The following is a 24,990-nucleotide window of genomic DNA, read 5'->3' on the forward strand; positions in this document are numbered from 1 at the left end:
GTACTGTGTGCACGGATGACGGCTCAGAGATGACAGCAGCCCAGAGAGCGAGGGAGGAGAGACTGGAGAAGCAGCCTGCTTTACAGACAGTCCAAGGGAGCTCCACCGCCGGGTGGGTGCGGACCTGGAAAATCCTCCAGCAGCAGTCACTGTTCAAACCCTTGGCTTGTCCCCTTTGCAGGTGGTATGCAGGTGGTACCTTACCTGGTGCAAAGATAAGTATTGCCTTTTGAAGTGTCTGGAGGTAAATTAGATGAGATAACTCTGTAGCTGGATTGGAGTTCTGAAATCAGCTCATTATCCCAACCTCTGCAGCGAGCAGAGCCCACAAGACTGTTTAGTCAGTCCCTAGGTCAGTGATGGCGAACCTATGGCACGTGTGCCACAGCTGGCAAGCAGAGCCATCTCTGTGGGCACGCGAGAGGGTCCTGGTTCACGGTGGGGAGAACATGGCAGCAAACAGCGGCGAGGTGCAGGAAATGAACTGCAAGGAAGTGAGTGGGTGCCCGCAGCCTCTGCGCGGAAGGCTACAGATCTGAGAGCACGCGAGGGAAAGAAGCAAGCAGAAGCGAGGTGCGGGAAACTGTCTGCATGAGTGAGTGGGCGGTCCCACATTCTCCACGTGGTAGGCTACAGGCCTGACAGTACGCACGGGAGGGAGAGAAGAGCTTTACTGCTTCATTGTATGGCTGAAGAGGGGCGCAGCATCCCTGGCGCCTTCCGGAGCTTGGACTCCTCAAACCTCCTTCAACAGTGAGGCCCAGAGAACAGACTGACCATGGGCCCAGAAGACAAGGACAGGCGAGAGGCGCAGGCTGTGAGGGAGCCGCTGGATGGAACAGGGATGGAGACAGGTAACGGGCACAATTATACACTGAATACCTGCAGACAAAGACTGGTGCAGTGAGGCAGAGCAGGGATTGCAGATAAGGACAGAGCTAGAGGTCTCCCTTTCTCTCAGCTCTCCTCTTTTTCAGCCCCCGTGTCCCCCTCTTTCTGCTCCCCTCTCTGTGCCTCCCCTCTCTCTGTGTCCCCCTCTTTCTCTCTCTGCCCCCCCTCCCTCTCTCTGTCCCCCTCCCCTCTCTCTCTCTCTGCCCCCCCTCTCTCTCTCTCTGCCCCCCCCTCTCTCTCTGCCCGCCCTCCTCTCTCTCTGTCCCCCCTCTCTCTCTGTCCCCCTCTCTCTCTCTGCCCCCCTCTCTCTCTCTGCCCCCCTCTCTCTCTCTGCCCCCCCCCCTCTCTCTGCCCCCCCTCTCTCTGCCCCCCCCTCTCTCTGTCCCCCTCTCTCTCTCTGTCCCCCCTCTCTCTCTGTCCCCCTCTCTCTCTCTGTCCCCCTCTCTCTCTCTGTCCCCTCTCTCTCTCTCTCTGTCCCTCTCTCTGTCCCCCTCTCTCTCTCTCTGCCCCCCCTCCTCTCTCTGTCCCCCCCTCTCTCTCTGCCCCCCTCTCTCTCTCTGTCCCCCTCTCTCTCTGTCCCCCTCTCTCTCTGTCCCCCTCTCTCTCTGTCCCCCCTCTCTCTCTCTCTGCCCCCCCCCTCTCTCTCTCTCTCTGTCCCCCTCTCTCTGTGTGTGTCTCTCTCTGTTTATCTGTGTCCCTCTCTCTCTTTCTCTGTGCCCTCCCCTTTATCTCTGTCCCATATCTCTCTCTCTGCCCCCTCTCTCTCTCGGCATCTCTCACACTCCTCCCCCTCTGTGTGCCCGATCTCTCTGCCCCCCATATGCCCCCCTCTCTGTGTGTGTCCCTATCTCTATCTGTCCCCCCCTCACTCTGTCACCTTTCTCTCTCTATGTGTCCTCTCTCTCACAGCCCCCTATCTCACAACCCCCCTCTCTCTTACACACAACCCCCATCTCTCTCACACACCCCCTCTCTTTTGCTCAGCATCCCTCTATCGCGAATGGCTGTGTTGGCACTTTACAACACAAAACCAACTTATTTATTTCAGTTTGGGCACTCAGACTCAAAAAGGTTCGCCATCACTGCCCTAGGTTGTCTATAAAGGTCAGGACATAGCATTTTCCTCATGCAGCTTATATTATAAGAAAGAGTAACTCATCTCTCCACAACTAAAATTTTAGGTATAATGAAAGGGTTTTGTAAGTCAGGAAACACAAGCCCTTAGAATAAAGTAAAAACAGTATCAGACAGGCACATAGAGTACAATTTTCTGGCTTAAAAAAAGTAATAGCAGGACAGTCTGCTCTTAGAAGGACTTAGATCTAAAAGTAAAAAAGGCAAACAGGGTTGACCTAATTACTTTTCATTGAACATGGGGAACTTAATGGTATTTTCTATATTCATCTGGAACCTATCTGAAGGTTTCGAAACACTGACGACGCTTCACAGAAAAGGCAAGTACCGTATATACTCGAGTATAAGCCGAGATTTTCAGCCTCTTTTTTGAGGCTGAAAGTGCCCCCCTCGGCTTATACTCGAGTCATCGCTGTCTGCCCGCTCGATCAGCGTGTCGAGCAGACAGACAGCGGCCATTCTATTCAAAAGCCGCGCCTCCGGCTCCGCCTTCGCCTGTGATAGGCGGAACACTGAATTTCCCAGCAGCCTGTGTTCCGCCTATCACGGACATCGTATCATCCTCGTACTACGGACGAGGATGATACGACGTCTGTGATAGGCGGAACACAGGCTGCTGGGAAATTCAGTGTTCCGCCTATCACAGGCGAAGGCGGCGGCGCAGCTTTTGAACTTTACAATGGCCGCCGACGAAGAGGGCACGGGACGGCACGGCACGGGACGGGACGGGGGCAAGGCAAGGCACGACACGGGACGGATGCAAGGAGGCAAGGCACGGCACGGGACGGAGGCAAGGCACGGGACGGAGGCTCGGGACAAAGGTAGGCTGGACACACACACACACACACACACACACACACACGGATGGAGACACACACAGGGATGGATGGATGGATGGATGGAGACACACACACACAGGGATGGATGGATGGATGGATGGAGACACACACACACAGGGATGGATGGATGGATGGATGGAGACACACACACACAGGGATGGATGGATGGATGGACACACACACACACAGGGATGGATGGACGGACACACAGGGATGGACGGACACACAGGGATGGACGGACACACAGGGATGGACGGACACACAGGGATGGACGGACACACACACAGGGATGGACAGGCATGTCTCACCCTCGGCTTATACACGAGTCAATAAGTTTGCCAGTTTTTTTGGGGGTAAATTGGGGGCCTCGGCTTATATTCGGGTCGGCCTATACTCGAGTATATACGGTATATATCTAGGGGAGCAGGCAAGGTGAAATGTATTTTTCCGCATTGTTTGAAATGTTCTTTTTTTTTTTTTTTTTTAATAAGAAACCAGAACAAACATAATTTGTGTTTGCTTGCAATTCATCTCTTGGTCAGAATGCATTACGTATAAAAAGGGAAAAAAGCACTTTGGCATCCATGCGAAGTTATAGTTACCATCATCCTCCATGGCCTCTGTGATTCTGCTTTATCCTGGTTCTCTTCCTACCTATCTCAGACACTTTCAGTGTCACAACTCCATCTCCTCCGCTCCTCTTCCTCTCTGTTGGGGTACCCCAAGGCTCCGTCCTTGGGCCCCTCCTATTCTCGCTCTATACCTCAGTTGATATACCACCTCTATGTCGATGACACCCAGATATATCTCTCCACTCCTCAACTCACCCCCTCTCAAACGTACTCAATGACATCTCGTATGGATGTCAAAACACTTTCTCAACTCAATCTTTCTAAAACTGAGCTTGTTATATTTCCCCCTTCCCGATCCCCCCCATGACCATTAAGATCAACAGCACAACCAGTGGTCCCTCCAACACATTGCAGGGTGCTGTATTTAATCCTGGACTCTGACCTTTCCCTTCAGCCCCCACATCCAATCACTGGTTAAATCCTGCCGCCTTAACCTCCGCAACATTTCCAGAATTTGACCCTTCTTGATTAATGGCACCACAAAGCAACGTATTCACTCCTTGATTATTTCCCGCCTTTCCCGATTTTGTAGTGGGGACCACCCTCCTGACTGATTAAAAGGTGGAGGATCTTTTCTTTGGAACTCATCACTGTTCTCGGGTGCTTCTGGTGTGATGCCACGATTAATAGATCACTAAGGATTTAACTTATTTGGTGGACTTTCACTTTTTGACTGGTTTTTCCAGGACTTTATTATTTATGTACTGTTTTAATCATTAATTCATTTCATTGTTGGATCATATCATTTTATTGCACGTTTTGATTTATTTATCTCACTAGATTCATTGGTATTTTGAGATATTTTATGTAAGCTTTTTTCAGCGCAGCTAATAAGTTTTGGAATTGTTTTGGTGTGGGTATCTCACTTTTTTTAGTTGCAGCAGTTAATTATTATTTGTTAAAATATTTTTTAGGACAGCGCAGTATTACCCTTTTTTATTCTTACATCTAATTATTAGTAAACTGCAATATAATTCATTTTTGGTTTGGGGTTCACTGTCACTTAAATGATATGTTTTATATGAGCAGTGCGGCTGATTGTCTATAAGGGGATTGTGGTGGTTTAAAATGTAGGCCTTATTGACACAGGGTGATTTGATTTATGCCCTTTGCAGGGCTGTTATTACCAACACAAGGATGCATAAGTGTTCCATGCATCCTCGTGCAGGTAGTCCCATAGATGTCTATTGGGATGCAGCATCTGCACAGACACAGCTGCTGCTCCCAATGTGGCATCTGTGCAGGTGCGGGTGCATGGATCTGAATGAACCCAGGCGGAGTTTGGGCCATGCACCTGAATGAACCCACACCCACATAAATGTCAATATTTGGAGCAGCAGCTGTGTATTTGAAGAAGGCAAATGGATGGACAGAAGGCTTGTGCATCCTTGTGTTGGTAAACAAGTCCCTGCACAGGGCAAGGTCAAATCGCCCCATGTGGACGAGCCCATAGACCAGTGTTTCTCAACTCAGGGGTGACACGACTTGCAGCGCGACTCACAGACGCGACCTGCACGCGACTTGCAAAACAACTTCTGTATAGAAGTCAATGCAAGTCGCCTGAAGTAGTACAGGAACCTTTTTCTAAGTCGGAGCAACTTGAGTCGCTCCTATTAGAACGGTTCCATAGTACAGAACGGAATGCGACTTGTCAGGTGGCTAAGTCACCTGACAAGTTGCTCCTGTGTGAACCAGCACTCAAGGCGCCCCAACATGTCACGTTTTCAGGCTTTCCATTATTTTGCACAGGTGATTTGATCTGTTTCACTGCCTCAGTAATTACCACAACTGTTTCATCTGTGGGAAATCCTGAAAACATGACCTGTTGGGGCGCCTTGAGGACTGGAGTTGAGAAACACTGCCATAGACTATCTTTGGCCAGCACACATGGTTGTGTACGTGTGGTTCTAATTTGGGTTAGGCAGTATAGAAGGTGGGTTCCGATCCAACATTTTCTCGGCAGCCAGCCTGGACTTATCTTCTCTTAGGCCCACCGAATGGATCCACCTATCAGTTTTTAGGTAGACCTGATCAGACCATCCACTGCCCTCCATGGAGCAGCGGATGTAAACGGCCACGTGTCCATTTACTTTCACTAACCTTCAAATCTTATTCTATCCGCTAAAAAAAAAAATGGGTGGGGAATCCGTTTGGCGGATTGGATGACAGGCTGTCCATTTCCATCCGACCACCCCATAGAGGAAAGCGGAGCAGATACAGACCTGCCATCCTCCTTCTCAGTGGGGATCAGTGGAGAGAGCCCCCCAGCTGGTGGAGTCTGCTGGTGTGAAAGAGTCCCATTGCATTGATGCACATGAATGCTGGTAAAATTAAGGCTTTTTCAGCAGCTCTGTAATTTAAAACAGCGTCTTCATTTTTCTATTAAACCAAAGTTTTTCTTTAACATAAGTCATGTTTATAAACTCAACAAATCAAAAGAGTAAATATTAAAAATATTGACCAACGATTGTGATACACGCCAGACACTTTGTTATTAATCTTGCTTTGTTGTCTTCTCAGAAATACCTCTTGGACTATTACTAAATAATAAAGCAGCTTTTTCGATTTGAAAAGCATAAAGCACAGTATGTAATTTAAGTCGTGCCTCTGCAAAACCTCGCTGTGATAAACAGGCGCACTAAAAGGAATAAGACAAATCACTAGTAGAGAAGAGAGCTAGAATTGAAAATGAAGAAAAATAAACAAAAAAGGGAGCTATAAGTACACATTTCATAATCAATCCAGCCTCTCCAAAATGCAGAAAACAGCAGAGCCTGGATAACCTTCAATTTAAGTCTCAAAGTCACTAAAGAGTACTCCCAGGAAATATGACAACATGTCACTCATACAGAGAAGACACAAAATAAAATCGAAGGCATATAATGTATACGAGCAGATAAAATAAGATCAAAGGCACTGGACATAAAATACAACATTAATGCGATGGCAGCTTTCAGCAGTGTGACAAAACTGCTGAACATTACTTACTTAAAAGCTGGTAAAAAGTGATGGCGAAATGACACCTCGCCCGGGATGTGCCATAGTTAGTAAATAAAGCTTTGATGTAATATTATTAGTTGTGACATATACATGAGCATCAGAGGGCAAAAGGAATACAATATTTGGAGCACGTGTAGATGGCCCTTAAAGGGCATATCCACCCCCCCCGCCCCCCGTGTTTTTTAAAGCACTGGTTACCTCCTAAACTGGGCTATCTTTAAAAATATACTCGTGGAGAGGAGTGAAGGTAGATGAGCTAGAAGACAGTAGAGAGCTGGGGTAGAAAGGTGAGGAGTAGAAGAATGATGGGAAAAGATAAACTGAATCCACTTCGAGGAAGTACCCATAGACTGATGATTGACATTGGCGGAGTGTAAGATGTTGTGCAGAGTGTATCTATGTTTCTACTAGGCTTGCCTTACCATATGTTATGTTATTATAGCCAGAGAGGTGCAAGGTTTGTTTTGTGTGTTTTCCTACTTTATTAACTTGATATATTATTTGTTATATATATATATATATTCCAACAAAAATATCTTATGGATTAATCTGATATATTTTGATTATATGAGATATATATATATATATATATATATATATATATATATATATATATATATATATATATATATATATATATATCCCCCAAAAATATGTTTAAAAAAACTATTTTTTTCCTCAGATTAGGCAGATATGTATTCTTCTACATATTTTTGGTAAAAAAATAAAAAAATAAAAATCACAATAAGCGTTTATTGATTGGTTTGCGCAAAAGTTAGAGCGTTTACAAGATAATGGATAGTTTTATGCCATTTTTATACATTTTTTTCCAGTAATGGCAGTGATACGTGATTTTTATCATGACTGCGACATTATGGCGGATGCATCGGACATTTTTGAGACCATTGTCATTTATACAGCAATCAGTGCTATACAAATGCACTGATTCCTGTGTAAATGACACTGGCAGTGAAGGGGTTAACCACTAGGGGGCAGTATAGGGGTTAAGTGTGTCATGGGGAGTGTTTCTAACTGTGGGGGGTGTGGCTATGTGTGACACATCACTGATCTTTGCTCCCGATCATAGGGAGCAGAGATCAGTGACACTATCACTCGGCAGAATGGGTAGATGCTTGTTTACATTAGTATCTCCCCGTTCTTTCTCTCCGTGAGACGATCGTGGGTATCCCCGCGGCGATCGAGTCCGTGGGACCCACTACCCGACTCTTGGAGTTTGCCGTGGGAGTGAGGCGGTCGGAGAGTGGTTAAAAAGCCCACTGGGCTCCACCTACATCACGTTGCAACTTTTAGTTTTTATAGATCTTTAGAGATTTACACTGTAGCCACACAGTAGGACTGTGCACATAGTGTTCAATGAACCCTAGAAACAACAGGTAAAGGGACATCAAACTTCTGCCTACATTAGTCTCATGATATGAGATAATCATTTAAACAGGAACAGCACAGAGATATAAACTTCAACCCCTTTGCATGCAAATATGTGGCCTCTTGGTGCCTGGTCCTTGGCGCAGAGGGGCCACATACTTGTGTGAATTGCTGTCCATACAGTGGTGCCGAGAGCACGCGCAGTGCGCGCTCCCGGCATCACTGCTCCCATACCGCACACCTGACTGGGGCATGTATATAAGGCACAAATTGTAACCCTATGTTATGGCAACTATTCCCATTTGTGGTTCCCTATATGTGGACAAACTTTTACTCTATGACATAACCTGGTTAGGTATGTACCTATCGTATCTATTTAGCAATGTTGCAGTAATATTAGGTTACTTGGATTGACTTACCATAGATCATTCTATCTTTACAGATGGTGTGGATCTAACCATTTTTTGCATTCCTTGTGCTTTAAGCTTTAGCGTTATGCTTGAAAGACACCTATATGAGATTCTCCGTTGATATAGTATATCTCCAGCTCTATTAATGCTGGCATTACATTTATTTGCCAATTATATTTATCAGGTGAGACTATATTGTATCATGCATACACTGAGTTTCTTCCCCTTTTCATTTTTTCACTTACAATATTTGATTAAACTCCTGGCACAGGTACCAGCGCCTAAACGAAAAGCTTACAATTAGGGCTGAAACAACTAATCAATTAATCGACAACTAATCGATTATGAAATTAATCGATTACTATTTTCATAATCGAAATAATCGGCCACTAACATAATGGGGTTAACAAAAAACTAAAATTAGCCCTTTATAGTACAAAAAGAGCAAATCGCTACTGTAAATATTACTTTCACTGTCCCATAGTAAAAAATTAACCCCTTACAGTAGCGATTATTTGCTCTTTTTGTACTAATTTTAGTTTTTTAACCCCATTTTGTTACTAAACATCTCAGGCCTGGGTCACACCTCTGTGTTTTTTGGTGCTTTCTTGCAGAAACACACTACAGTTCATGTACATGGTTTCCTATGGGACACGTTCACATTCATGATTTTTTCAGCTGCTGCGTATTTGGAAAAGACAAAGACTTTTTTTTTATTTATTTTTTTTCTTTTCAATACATTTATTATTGAAAGGTACATTGCTTAATTAACAGGCACTCTGTTGCTGCATGGTTTTAGCCCTCCAAAATGTGCAGACCTACCACTGAGCAGCTTATCTAGTGATGGGTAATATGCTATTCACCATTGCTTTAACTCAAAATTACACATTGCCTGTCTGAGCACAACACATAGCATTTCCCATACTATACATATGCTACAACAGGGGAACTTTAGGGTTAAACTACATAGTCAATTGTACCAAGCAGTCATTTAAATGACTCGTAGTTTTAAAAACATACTCATATCAGGCTACATCAGAGCATAAGTGTATATAAAGGGGGTGGAAGTAGTGGCAGTTAATACTAGTTGGCACATACATGCTGCATTAGAGCCACTGTACCCAAAACTCAGAGTGCATTGTACAGCAATTAACTGGCCAAGCTTTCCAACCTGGGATTGTTAGTAAGAGTGTTCATAGTGCAACACATCTTGCATGGTAATGTGGTGCATTGGGATGCCATTAAAAATGAATGGCACTGCAATGCATCAATATCACGTACAGTGCATTAGCCCACTGTGCTGGTGTGAAAGAGCCCAAAGCTTATCAATCATGAAGGCATAAGGCTAGCACCACCAATCAGAAAGGATTCCTATTCATTTGCAATATAAAGCACTCCAAATTTTGGGAGTCCTGAGCAGCTATATAGACTGCCAACTGGTTGTGCTTTCTAACTGCCGTAGGAGCCGCCCCCCCCCCCCGTTTCGCCACATACATACGCTAACCCTAAACACCTCGCTATTAATAATTACACTTTTGTGAAAGGTATGTATACACGAAAACATAAGTAGCAAAACTGATATACAAAGAATGCCAAATTTGCATCTGCATGTTTTTGCCCTAAAGATTCACAGGTGACTCAGTGCATTTACTTTAGTTCCAAATATTCCCCAGTTACAATATTCTGCTGTTAACAGATTTTTCACAATTGACAGTACCAGAAAGGCCTTTAACACTGTTTTTCCTTCTGTCTTTGGAAGGGTGTCAGGTCATGTACAGAAACAAGTCTTCATCAAGGGAATGGAGCGTAAGAAGATCTTGTCCTTTTCACTTATTGCCTAGCAGACCATGGCTTCACTAAACCAGGTGTGATGTTTAGGATATCGGAGAACAAAACTTGTAGGGGGAAAAAAAAAAAGCCCAAAAATCGCTACAACAGACTCCTACCATGTTTACATATGAACTGCTAAGGTTTCACTGAACCTTAAAAACATGCCTCAGACTTTAAAGTCAAACCTAAAAGGCCATTTTAACAAGTGTGAAAACAGTTTGTACCTAAAATCCTACACAAGCCCTTAAACAGCAGAAGTTACCCTTTACTAGGAGTAGATAGTTGTGTTTAGAAGTTTAATCTGCCTTGTTCAGAAACAAGTGCCATACATTTTTTCAACTGTGCAAAAGGTTTGAACGCCAAACTAGTACAGGCAGATCTATATTAAATATTCAGCAATGCAATGTCACAATAAATTAATTCAAAAAGTAAAGTGCATTTTTTTCCTTTTTAGAAATATACAGGACTTGGGTTTACATTTTAGATCAAAGATGGCAAACATTCTGTACTCATTTTGCATTGCTGGATACTTTTGGAGTTGAGTAACCTGGATGTTGTCAATCCTTGATTTAAATAGTAGTGTATTTTTCTTGACCTGATTTTAATCAGGTCCCATTCACACTTGGGCATTCTAATGGGGTGCATTAATACAGGTTATAGCAGCTATTGAAATGCATTGCATTAAGGCAGTCCTTTTTATGAATGGGCTGCCAGCATAATACAATGGATGAAAACCGTGCAGGTTGCCACAATGCTTAAGCGTGAATGGGTCCTGAAGCTAAAAACACAGTAGCATACTGGTTTTAGATTTCAGTCTGCTCAGCTATAAAAGTGGGAAAAGTACAAGTCACTGCAAGCAAAATCAACTGTATATGCTTACCAAGTTTTCTGAATTTTAATATAACTAAAGCTGAATTGCAAAGTTGACTTTGCATAATGGAAACATCCATCAATTAGCCTTGAATCAACTTTTTTTTTTTTACAAGGGATACTCTACATTAACTAAAAAGTGAACTTCTACATTAGTTCCTCCTGTATACTAACACTGAGGGATCCCATCAGTTTTCACTTTGTTGCTTATAAAAAAAGACTGATTATGACAATTTTATGCAACATTTCTGAAGAAAAAAACCAAGACTTGCAGGGGGAGGTGGGAAGACCACCTCAATGCATTGGCTCGAGATGCCTGTAATATTTCTAATATTAGAAGGCATGTATAGAGGCATGCAATAAGGCATGTATAGAGGAAGAAACTACAGCAGCCCTTTGATGCCTCCCTCTCGTCGCAAAGCATTTAAATATGTAGCCATATTTGTGTAGATTAGTTACTCTGAGGTTTAGGCTCACTAAACTGCACTTTCACATTTTCTGTTACAGTCTATGCATTAGTAAGGTCTTCAAACTGTATATATTTCCCCTATCTAAAACGTGTTCTAAGTTTTATGCTAAAGAAAAATGTAAACTAGCTGCCATTTTCTCTTTAGGCTTCACAGTTGTGCTTTCCTAAACAAGTGTGCCAAAGTCCATAAAATTATAATCACACTATTCGTATGCCATCTTCATTTGTATAACCTTCAACATCAGGAGCCAGTTTCTGGAATTGTGGGTAAATGTGCTATCTTGTAGTAACTGTGCTTCAGTTGTCTTGCTGTGCGACCCGATACAATCCATTTTAGCTTTTGTACATTCGGCTTGGAACATTTGTTTGAAGCATACTCTGCAAGGCACTTTGATACAAACTCTTTCCAACAAAACAAGTCCCGGCCACTGATCCTGGAATGTTTCTGTAGAGACTCCACCACATCTGTCAGTTCATGCAACTTCTGTTCCTGAACTTCAACAGCCAAAATTGACAAGGCCAACACAGAGGGCTTTGCTTTGGAGAATCCAATCTTACAATGACAGGCTTTCAGATTTGTTTCAAGTCTCTCTAATGTAAATAGCCTTTGCCTTTCACTAGACAGGTTCTCATAAATGAGGGAATGGTATAGGTGTAACAGGTTTAATGCAGTTGTAGCTTTCACTTTCCAGCTCAGCTTTTCTAACACAATCTTCTCCATCCGCATCATGTCAAACACTGTGAACTTATACTGGCTTATTCTGATTAAATCTGTTGCCAGGGGGACATTTCTCTCCTCTTCCGTGGCCTTTACAGCTAGATAGAAGCAGGTGAGGCCAACACAACCTAGGTGTTTTGGCTGCACCTTCATTTTAGCTAAAAACCGGTCCAGAAGGTTCACAGATAAGGAGAAGGTCTCTGTATTGAAACCAAAGAACTGCGTTAAGCTAAATAAATCTTTCACTTCAAAGTCACGAAGTCTTGCAGTCATCCGGAGGCCATTGTCATGCGTCGTTTCAATCAGCCGCAAACCACAAGCTTTTGGCTGGCATTTCAGCTCCTGTTCCAAGAGCAAGTTCAGCTGGTGAAGAAGGTCCTAAACTTCTGATGTTACAAGCGTGTCAATCATCTTCCGTGGGGTGCGGGGAGGTCGGTCTCTTGAGAAGTTCCTGTCCAATCTTGTCCGATGCTTTATAAGAATACTTTCTTCATCTACTACTAGAAATCAGGACGGCAGCTTGATGAAGCGTCCCCCACCCCAACCAATCGTTCCCCCCGGAGCCGCCGTACTCAGCTGACTGACAAAGACTTTTTTTTTAACGCAAAACTGTGCTATTTTGTTTTTTGGTTCAATATACTTCAATGGAGAAGCTGCAGAAAAGCATGTAATAATGCGTTTTTGCGGCAATTTGTGTTTTTTTAATCTGCCCAACAACAAATTGGCCAAAAAAATATGTAAAAATGCAAATTGCAGCAAACTTTTTTTTTAGGTTATTAACCGATTATTCGATTAATCGAAACAATAATCGGCCAACTAATCGATTATGAAAATAATCTTCAGTTGCAGCCCTACTTACGATCGCCGCTTGTGAAGTCTTTGGATCACATGACCACCGATCATGGCTGCCACATGCTCTTAAGGCCCACCCTGCCTCCCAGCGTCATAAAACTCTTAAAGGGCCAGGAGGTGCCAGCATTCAGAGGTTAGGCAGGATTTCCACCAAAAAGTTTTAGTTGAACAGCCCAAAAATCTGATATTGCTGCAATACCTAAAAGTGGAACTTTAAAAATAAAATTCGGTCCTGCAAGGTTACTTCAGGCTGACCCTTTTGCAGGTATAGCCATGTAAAACATTACAAATAAGTGTCTATACTGTTTAACATCTAGTAATATACTGTTTCACCCTGTTGTGCACATGCGCAGTTGTTTTCTATTTATGGGCATTTTTAGGCACTGCTGAATTTGTAGAGGCCAATTCATTTTGCATTAATGCAAAATTAAACCCTCCTATCCTTTACGGCCAAGGAAGCTGCTTCTGTTTGATCTGCAACTGCCATGGTGCTGCACATGTGATCAGTTTATTACACCAGCCATTTGATGGTTTAACAGTTTGGTTAAGGACGCAAGCAAATGTGACAATTAGCAATCCCAGCATTCCAAGAATGTAGATGTTATTTGAAACTGTTAAATCGATGGGTTTAGTTCAGAAGAAAAACAGGAGCAATGCTGGAGGCAATTTGTAGCACACACTAATTTTGATAGAATAATTATGAATGTGAAATATGCTCCTTGCTAAAGAATGTTATTTTTTATCAAGTTGTCATGGGTAAAGTTCTGCTTTAATCTTCAATCCTCTGCTGTACCATGTACTTTTATGAGAATATATCCTGTTCTCTCTGTATTGCTTATTTTATGTGAAATCCCTGGTGTTCCTGCCAGTCCCCTTGCTTTTCTATTAAAAACTGACCACACCAAGACATACAATAATTATCCTACAATAAGACTGCATGAAATCGGTCTTCAATGGTTTTTATTAAAATTAAGTGCTTTCAAAATGTCGTACAAAAGTTTTTTCCCCCTTTCTGATTTTTTTTTTCTTCTGCATATTTGTCACATGACTCAGATCATCAGGCTAATTTTGTTATGTATTTATTAATTTATTAAGGCAAAAAATCTGTCCAAACCTGCCTGGCTTTATGTGAAAAAGTAATTGCCCCTTAAAACTAATATCTGGTTGTGTCACCCTTGGTGGCAACAACTGCAATCAAGCGTTTGCGATAACTGCCAATGAGTCTTTCACATTTCTGTGGAGCAATTTTGGCCCACAGAAATGTTTTAATTCAGCCACATTGGAGGGTTTTCCAGCATGAACGGCCTGTGTAAAATCATGATACAGCATCTCAATTGGATTTAAGTCTGGGCTTTGACTAAGCCACTCCAAAACCTAAATTTTGTTTTGATAGAATCATTTGGAGGTGGACTTGCTGTTGTGTTTTTCGGATCATTGTCCTGCTGCATAACCCAAGTGCACTTGAGGACACAAACTGATGGCTGGACATTCTCCTAGGAATTTCTGGTAGAGCTCAGAATTCATGGTTCCATCAATTATGGTAAGTCGTCCAGGTCCTGAAGCTGCAAAGCAGCCCCAGACCGTGAATCACGCTACCACCACCATGTCTGACTGTTGGTATGATGTTCTTGTTAATGCAATGCTTTATTAGTTTTATGCCAGATGTAGCAGGACGCACTTCCAAAAAGTTACATTTTTGTCTCATTAGTCCACAGAATATTTGTCTAAAAGTCTTGGGGATAAGCAAGATGTTTTTTGGTAAATGTGAAATGCACCTTTGTGCTCTTTTTGGTCAGAAGTGGCTTTGGCCCGGAAACTCTCCCATGGATACCATTTTTGCCCAGTCTCTTTCTTATTGTCGAATAATGAATACTGATCTTACCTGAGGCAAGCAAGGCAGTTCTTTAGATGTTATTCTGGGTTCTTTTATGACCTCCTGGATGAGTCGTCCTCATGCTCTTGTAGTCATTTTTATAGGTTGGCCGCTCCTGGGAAGGTTCCCCACTGTTCCAAGTTATCACCATTTGTGGATAATGGTTCTCCCTGTGGTTCACTGGCGTTCCAAAGCCTTAGAAATGGCTTTGAAACCCTTCCTAGACTGTACATCAGACATGTACATTACTTTGATTCTAATCTGTACTTGAATTTTTTTAGGTTGTGGCATGTGTGGCTTTTTGTGATCTGTTAGCGTGCTTCACTTTGTTAGACAGCGTCTATTTATGTGATTTCTTGATTCAACAGGTCAGTAATCAGGCCTGGGTGTGACAAGTGAAATTTAACTCAGCTTTCCAAAAAATTGTGGTTAATCACAGTTCATTCATGATTCAGCATGGGAGGGGGCAATTACTTTTTCGCATAGGGCCAGGCAGGTTTGAACAGTTTTTCTTTTCCCTTAATAAATTAAATAATAATTTAAAACTGCATCTTGGATTGACTCGGGTTATCTTTGTGTATTATTAAAATGTGTTTGATGATCTGAATCATTTAAGTATGAGAAATATGCAAAAAAATAACAAACATCAGGAAGGGGGAAAATACTTTTTCACAGCATTGTACATGGATTTGTACCTTGAAAATCCCATATTTCTGTAATATAAAGAAAATCTGTATGATAATTCTTATATGTTTGTACAGAAATTCTGAAAAATCGTTCCTCTAAGCATTCCTTCTTGCCATCATTATGTCAAGTAAATTCCAACGAAAGCCCTTACAATTTTGTCCACACCTGCTACTTGAATGGAAACCCATTCATGTTTAATACAAACAAGTTTCTTTTGTGCTTAGAACATGGGCAATACAAGAGGTAAGATGTTTCCCTAATGAAAACCACATTCATAGTTTACATTCAAGAAAAAATGTCTATGCTGCTCCTTCAAATTTTCTATTTATTTGGTAAAAAAAAAAACGAATGTTGATTTGACCCCACTAACCATTAGAGAATCAAACCTTCCTGAAAAAAAATGTAGAACATTTTCTAACAAAATTCTTCTGGTGCTTGGCCAGCTTTACTTTCTCACTTTTAATACCCTGTGTGTTTCTTTATAAACGTACAGTCTTTGCAGATATTTTCTTAGCTTGCTAAACCTTTGTGTATCAGTACTGTATGAACAGAGAAGAAAGGGTAGACACCCTTGAAAGATTGTCCTGCAAATGTAATGGTCAGCATGCAATTGTTAGCCTAAATCAGTGATGGCGAACCTTGGCACCCCAGATGTTTTGGAACTACATTTCCCATGATGCTCCACCACACTACAGAGTGCCTGAGCATCATGGGAAATGTAGTTCCAAAACATCTGGGATGCCAAGGTTCGCCATCACTGGCCTAAATAAAATAATAAATATGATAAACAGCACTCAATTTCTTATTGCTGTCTTGGTCTACATTGTGGTTTTTCCATTAACTTATGTCCAACGCATGTCAACCGTAATAAAAAACAAAATAGACATTAAATCTTTCTCTAAAAAAAATCGTCAGGAGTTCCACTTAAAAGCCAACCTGTGCTTTGGCCATACAAGATAAAGTAACAAGTTAAAGTGTTACTAAACACAGGACCCTGAGATGCAAGAGAGATCATGGAGACCTGATCCACATGTTGTGGAGATGCCCTAAACTGCATATCTACTGGAGGGATGTGATGGATACAATTAACGGAGTATTTCGGGTCCAGCTGAAGGCACATCCTAAATTGTGCATATTGGGTATCATGGATGATGTCCCGGAGGAGGATCCCTTTAGGATAGTGATAACTAGAGCCCTCTTCCAGGCCAGGAACCTTATACTGAGGCAATGGAAGTCGGAAGAACCCCCTGTGGCGAGGGAATGGTTGAACCAAATGGGCGATACTATTAGATTGGAGAAGTATATATACCAACACAGGAGGAGTATGAAAAAATTTAAAAACATATGGGCATCTTGGTTGAATGTCCCTGGTTTATCTCTGATTGATCTTGTTATGGATCATCTGCTATTATAAAAGCTGGGGGTTGGGTGGAGTACAGCCTGAGGTACTTACTGTTGCCAGTTATATATGTCCCATCTGGAGCCACCCCATGGTATATGTTTCTGTATGGTGTAAATGACTGTTACCTATGTTATATGTCATTGTTTTATGGGTATAAGAACAATTGTGAAAAAGAACATATGACCATCCTGCTTGTATACATTTTGCATATTATCAATAAAATCCTTGTTGATTTAAAAAAAAAAAAAAAAAAAAACCCAGGACCCTGCACTCACTAGATCTGGACTCCCACGGTACACAGAACATGGAAATGCAATTGTTTTAGTAAATATAAACTGCTAAATATATTTTTTCATCAGCAGAATATAGCAGGCTTGTGATTTCTAGCAGTGCCTGGTGAAGCTTGTAGGATGAGTTTTCATACTGCACTGAGCTGTCCTATGAGGATGCAGGGCTCCTGACCCTCTGTCTGGACAGTGCCGATTGGCTCTGTGCCGATTACATGCACCCTCCCAAGAAAAGAAAAACCTCTCTAGCAATACACATCAAACTGAACATGTCCAGCATGACGCCAAAGACGTCTTATCTGGGACCATGCATCGAGGGCAGAATCTGTGCATACAGGCTCAAGCAGCCTTTTTGCACAGTGCAGAGGGTTAACCCCTTAGATTCCACAGTGAGTATAACAAGCATGCTTTACTGCATATACACACTGATTTTACTGTTGTCGGTTTAGTAAAACTTTAAGTTTAATCCCCCCTTCCCTAGCTGCATATACTTATTATTCCTTCGCTCCCTCGCCTCTCTTTTATACCATTGGGGATGGGTATTACCTAGTCCTTAAGGGTACAGAAGGGCAAATGACTTACTCCCCTTCCTTTTATATAACAGTGCCTAGGCTTGCGGATTTTCCCAGCACTGTCAAATGGGACAAGGAAAAAAAGTACAGTGCTCTCACTAGAAAGGCTCAGAGATGAAAGAAAGGTAGTAGTGCATTGGCAGATTACAGGTTTGCTTTAAAAGTGATCCTGTGCCCAAGACTATGCACATTAAAGTATTTAAAACAAGCCCTTATTCTCCCTAGTAGCCACAGGCATTTTTGAGAAATTCATCAACTTTACAATGGAAACACTGACACATTAGCTCTTTTTCTAAAAAAATTTATTACAAAAGAATCTTGACAGCCTATCAGCCCTCTAATGTAAACACATATTAAAGCCTAGTATACACCACTAGGTCGGAGTGGCCGTACTAACAACCCAATGTTAGTACAGCGATCTCCCCTGCTGTACTACTGTGCTCTGCCAGGGGGATGCCCCCCCTCCCCGCCAGAATATTCCAGTCAACGCTATCAGCCATTGGTTGAGAGTGCTGATCGGGAGCCGATCGGCAGACCTTTTTCAGTCATGAGCCTTTTGACAGGCCAGGCTTCTGTCAGACCGGCTGCCATACACACGGGCCAAATAGCGTCTGGTTTCTACTGACTGATGCCAGCCAACATTCAACCCATGTGTACTAGACTTAAAGTAGAATTATACATTTATTTATTTTTGGGATAGAGTAACCAACCCCTGTCAGACTTGTTTTCACCATCTGTGTCCCATTGTGGCGATTTCCCTTCACTTGATGTCCCATAGCCAAACAGGATGTGAGAAAAAATCCTGGTAAATTAAGGGAATTGCTTGGGAATCCCCCAGGTCCCCATTGGAAGGTTTTGTCTCTATTACTTTTCTGGGGGCAACCCAAAATGTAGGTTTTCCTTTTACTTTAATTTTCAATAAAGATGGTAAACAGGACGAATACAGAGGGTGACTCTCCCTAACGGGGGCACAGACTGACAGGGGTTCTCATCCCTCTCCACTCTGTACAAAACAAAGAAAAAAAAAAGGTTTTGCTTTTACTTATACTTTAATTTGTTTGTTTCCCTAACATTTCACATTGCTGTTATGCGTCTGCTGTACCATGTACTTGTATGAGAAAGTATTCTGTTCTCTTTTTTTTGCTTCCTCTATGTGGAATCTCCGGTGTTCTTGCCAGTCCCCTTGCTTTTCTATTAAAAAAAATTACCACACTAAGCAGGAGAGCCCATTATGGTCAGTTCGGTGGCTATGCTGGGAACTCAGTGTACTCTCCTCCAATGATCAGACTTGTCCTGATACGCCCCCACTGCACAGCTATTTAATGGGAAGCTCAGTGTGCTACTGCTTCTCCTGCCCCAGCTCTTATGCAGCTGAGAACAGAAGGAATGTGATCACTTATAAAAAAGCAAAAAAAAAGGTATGTTTTTTTTAACTATATAAACAAAAATGTTTTGCCTTTAATTTCCATCTTAAACTGAATAGGTTGTTTTACAAGGTGATCATTTACAATAACTTAAAGTGTCTCTAAGCCTTTACTGAAACCTTGTTTTGGAGTCTTTGTTGTGATCTTTAAGAATGTATTACTTCATAGTGCAAGCAGCTACGGAAGTCAGTGGAAGCTTGCTCTGGAGCTCGTTCCCTGCTCGTTAAAAATATATAAATAGAGGCTACCCCCTCCTTATAAATTTTAAGTCCTGGTTGATTTTGCTATTGCTGGGTGTTCTAAAAAGGTTGCCCCTGCACTTCATTTTAAAGTGGTGTTCCACCCAAAAAAAAAACATGAATGTGCCTAAAAAAAAAATTGGATTTTTTTTTACTCACTTCTAAATGGCTATTGCTAGGGGGTCCCTCATAGTCTGCCTCCTTCAGTGCCTGGGCTCTTGACATCACTTCCCCTCAGTGCAGGAAGGGCTCAGCTCTGCCTCCTCCCTCTTGTCAATCATCTGGGACACGTGACAGGTCCCAGATGGTTGCGCAGCCAATCATGGCACGCGGCGCCGCTCACAGCCACAGCCGGGCGATCACAGTTACAATGCCGGTGCCGCTGAACAGAGGGGGAAAAGAGCAGGGCTTCGATCCCCGCATCGCTGGACCCTGGGACAGGTATGTGTCCGATTATTAAAAGTCAGCAGCTGCAGTATTTGTAGCTGCTGACTTTTATTTATTTTTATTTTTTTTATGTGGGAACCCCGCTTTAACTAGAACTAATGTTGTATTTTCTGTTGGTTTAGGACCTCTTTTGGGTCACTTCATGCATATTCCTTTTTAATGTGATCTACTGCTCTGTGAATGCTGGATACCTTAAAAAAAGAATTTGAAGGAAAAATCTATAAAAATGAATATATAAATAATTGAATGGCAATAGTCTGGGTACAGTTGTGCTTTATGGGAATTTCATCTTCTAAAAAAACAAAAAAAACAAAAAAAAAACCTTTATGTTCCAAAAGAATATTGGACAGATTTGTATAGACTACATCTTTTTGGCATCTACCTACATATTTTCAAGAAATTCCAATTAAAATCAGCAAAAAAATGCACATTAAAGCATACAGAACTATGTCCTGCTTCTTAAAAGTATTTTTACATTTGCAAGCACTGCATGTTTGACATCTACCTGAAGATATGTGATAATTAAAAATAACTAAACTCAGCAAATAAACAGTAATTGCACATTACAACCTGCAGAAACATATCATGTCAGAGAAGAAGCATCCTTACATAGTCCTGCATCCACTGCATTTGACATCTACACACATAATTTCAGTAATTACATATAACAAAGATCAGCACAAAAAAAGTAATTGTGCACTAAAATTTACGTAATGTGTCTTACCATTTAGGTAATATTCTTCATTTGTCTTGCATGCATGGATGTTTAATAATTAAAAATAATTACCTTTAGTATATAAAAAGTAATTGTTGAAACTTAAAGAAATATGTCATGTTTAAGTTGGTGCCCTGTTAAGCCTTTGATCAAACTGAACTGAAGGCAGATATAAATAAATACAAATTAAATAGTTTTGTAGTCATTAAAAATCATTAACTGTAGTTTTAAATGCGACAAGTGTAAGTACCTGAATTTAAAGTGGTTGTAAACTTCTGAGCTAATAAATGTTTACTAGCTCCAATCCAAAGCACCAAGTGTAATTTCTGTCTGCTCTTTCTTCCCATTCTTTCTTATGACAAGTTATGCTAATTCTACAGAATTCCAGGGGGGGGGGGGGGGGGGGGTTACAGCTGTGCAGGTTTCCAAATGAGACTGTGTAGAAGGGGGTGTCCCCCCCCCCACTCAGGTCTCAGATTACACTCAGTTCCCTGCTCTAGGCAGTGCAGTGTGAAATCAGATCCCCATCCCTCGACCCTTGGAACTGAAAAATAGTCTTTGATCGGTGTACTTTGAACTGCTGTAAAGAAGAGATTGCTGCAGATAAACTGGTACAACTTATGTAGGAGGATTTATTTCATCTCTGTGTATTACCTGAGGCTAGTCACTTCAGTGGGTATATGTAAGGGTTTACAACTGAGTTTAAAACAGCCCCTCGCAATGAATTCACTCTACAGCAGAGCTCATCCCTTGTAATAAAAAAAAGCATGACAGGACATCTTAAATATGAGATCTGGAGTCAAAAAGACCTCACATCTCATATTTACACTAAAATGCAATAAAAAAAAAAAAATTTAAACAAAAAATGGCCCTTTAAGAGCTGTGGGCGGAAGTGACGTGTTGATGTGGGGCCATCTTCCCCTCACTCGTCTCCATACCCAGCATGGATGAACATCTGATCGCCTCCGCCACTGCCGACGGCTCCCTAAAGTGGCGGAGGGCACCAGAGAGTGACGGGGGGCCCCTCTCCTGCCATTGATAAAAGTGATTTAATGGCGAATCTGCCGCAAAGACCATTATTATCGGAAACCGGACTGTGAGCCGAAAGAGGAAACCAGGGTAATGGCAGCTAGCTGCTGCCATAACAGCGATATTCCGCTTCAAACTTAGGACGTATATCGGCGTGCGGCGGTCCGGTTAAATAAACAAGAGTGAAGTGAATTTGGATGTTATGATATAAACATTGGGGTTGTTGAAATTTTGATGGTTTTTCATTTTAAATACAGGGGCTGGAGTTGACAATTCAGAGTAGATGAATGTTGCAAAACCTCTTTTTAAAATATTTTTGCTATTAGCTGATTTACCAAGTGCCAACTAAAAAAGGGCAATCTCTTAATTTTATTCGTAAAACTACAGCTCTTAGCACAAACAAAAAACATATTATTTTGCAGAGCCCAAGCCCTATATAGATCGTGCCTCTTACCATGCAACATAAAAACTTGAGATTGTTTAGCTGCATTGCATTAGCTTTGGCACTGCCGGCAGAGATTGATCCGAGTGTTTCCTGTAGCTGTCGTGACATATTACACTCTGTCTGTAAGTCTAACTTGAAAACATTTTTTTCATAAGCTTTTGGACACTCTTGGCTTTTCACTGGATGCTTTTTTCTTGCTTGCTATAGATCTCGTAGAGATTTATTTTCTACCAAAGTAGAACTGAATCAAAGCAACTTAAATTTCTTTCTCTACAGTAGCTGGATAAGAGTTTATTAAAGCAAGCCTATCACAAGCCTGAGCAATTCAAACTGAGTTCTGGATTTAAAAAAACATAATTTGACTTTACTGTCACTAAAAAAACACATCAATATCATTAGAAGATGCAGATACGGGCAGCTGAAGGTACACTATATTACCAAAAGTATTGGAAACACCCTTTGCATCTATAACAACTTCAAATCTTCTGGGAAGGCTTCCCACAGGGTTTAGGAGTGTGCCTATGGGAATGTTTGACCATTCTTCCAAAAGCACATTTTCAGGGTCAGGCACTGATGTTGGACAAGAAGGTCTGGCTCGCAGTCTCCGCTCGAATTCATCCCAAACATGTACTAAATCGTGTTGAGGTCAGGACTCTGAAGGCCAGTCGAATTCCTCCACCCCAAACTCACTCATCCATGTCTTTATGGACCTTGCTTTCTGCCCTGGTGTGCAGTTGTGTTGGAACAGGAAGGGGCCACCCCCAAACTGTTCCCACAAAGTTGGGAACATAAATGTGTTCAAAATGTCTTGGTATGCCGACGCCTTAAGAGTTCCCTTCACTGGAACTAAGGGGCCCAAGCCCAACCCCTGAAAAATAACCCCACACCATAATCCCTCCTCCACCAAATAAGTTGGACATGTGCAAAAGGTCCACAATGTCTTCCAACAAACTTCTTATGAGCCTAAGCTGTCAATGACACACTCCTGGGGATGAGTCATCATACCAAACTGGACTCTTAGTACTCCTGGACAAATCAGTGCACACATGTCATTAAGCAAGTGCCAGTATGTCCAGTAGTATAACCCAAAGGAGAAAAGGAAGTACACATGAAACCACTATCAAGCAAAATGGACCCTGACATTGGGTATAAGGAAGCAGGGTTCTCCTATTGCTCTGACATAAGCCACATAACACAACAGCTGAAAATCAAGCTCTTCTTACTTCACACCAGATGTCCATACTGCTAAAGGGGTGTGCATTGCTAATGTTCTTTGCCCCACACAAAATCTGGGACTCTGGTGATCCACAGGCAGTTTAACCAGTCGAAGTATAATGCCTAGTACCGTGGTAAGGCTAGGAATGTTATACCAAAACATATGAAATGTCCAGAAGTGTGGCGTCCCCTTATAACCCTGAAAACAAGGCAGCTGGCTCGCTTTTATGGCATGTGAGTTCCCGGAGGAAGATCTAATCGCTAAACAACTGTGGCAAAAACATGCATGATCTAATTTGGGGAAACATCATGCATGAAGCTCCTTTACTTGCCTGAGAAAATTTGATCTTTTCCTTCCCAGGGTTTATTGGCCGAGCAGTGTCTGGGAGAGTCAGGCCTGCGGGTTGAATCCAGCCCACCAGACCATTTTATGTGGCCCTCACACCCAGGGGGAAAAGTGGAAATGAGATGTGGACAGCCCCTGAAAGAGCTGAATCCTGCACACTGTGCATAGCACACCCCTGAACCCTGATCTATGTACATAGGTCACCCCTAAAACTTCACTTTGTACATAGCACACCCTTAAACTCGATGCAGTAGGTGATCCGGTCCATGATGAAATTGAGTCTGACACCACTGCTATAGACATTTGCTTTCCAGTTTGGTTTGGGCAATGTTAGTACCTGGGGTTTACATTGTCTGAACTCCAGGCTAATAATAAAACACACCAGTTAGTACAATGATTACATCCATTTTAAATGCAACTAGTGTAGGTGCAATCCCCTGTACAGAAATACTGGGAGATAGAGTGCCAGTACTAGAAGCCAACCAGGTTCTGCAGCAATGCACATGTGCTCCTAGTACAATAATGTATATTAAGGGGGGAGTAAAAAATTGTCTCTTCAGTATGTTGCTACTACTTTACTGTTCAATCATTGGGCTGGGGGTGTTCCCTGGACCAGACTGTTTTTTTGCAGTGGTGGAAGTCCAAGACTTGGCTGTGCCGTCAGACAGAGGTGCTTGGATCAGGAGGATGACTGCACAGAATTGCAAATCCTTAACAAGGTAAGCCAGTGCATACAGTACATCTTTAATTGCATATTTGCTTGTCTAAAGCTTTAAAGTTGAAATCCGGGAATTAAACCAATTCTACCCTTGAAGTGGGTCTCCTCTGCACAGCAAGGCTTACATGCTTGTTTAGTTTAGTTAACTACTTCCATACTGGTACCCCCTTCCTGCCCAGGCCAAATTTAAGCTTTCATCACTGTCGCATTTTGAATGACAATGACATGGAAAATGGAAAAAAAAAATTGAATTTTTTTTAAAAAAAGCTAATTTAAAAAATAAAAATAAAAATAAAGGGTTTTCTTAATTTCTGTTATAAAATTTTGTAAATAAGTATGTTTTCTCCTTTATTGATGTGAACAGATGAAGATGCACCGACAGCAATGATCAGGTGGCACTAATATCCAGCACTGATGGGAGGCACGGATATGCAGCACTAATAGGTGGAACTGATGGGCACTGATAGTCGGCACTAACAGGCATCAATGATGGGCACTGAAAGGTATCACTGATGGGCACCACTGATGGGGCTGTACGGCTAGTCACTGCACTGATTATC

At 42.1% G+C, this 24,990-nt stretch overlaps 1 protein-coding gene and 1 pseudogene across 2 annotated transcripts in view; both read right to left on the reverse strand.

The window, feature by feature from the left end:
• Window positions 1–24,990, reverse strand: part of KIF16B (kinesin family member 16B) — a 566,152-nt gene that overhangs the window by 259,224 nt on the left and 281,938 nt on the right. The gene's annotated exons all lie outside the window — the stretch shown is intronic.
• On the reverse strand, window positions 9,148–12,752 carry LOC143987296 (cyclin-G1 pseudogene; annotated as a pseudogene).

Source organism: Lithobates pipiens, unplaced genomic scaffold, assembly GCF_037356315.1.
Source record: "Lithobates pipiens isolate NorthernLeopardFrog02 unplaced genomic scaffold, aLitPip1_a1.2 Scaffold_18, whole genome shotgun sequence".
Classification (NCBI taxonomy): domain Eukaryota; kingdom Metazoa; phylum Chordata; class Amphibia; order Anura; family Ranidae; genus Lithobates; species Lithobates pipiens.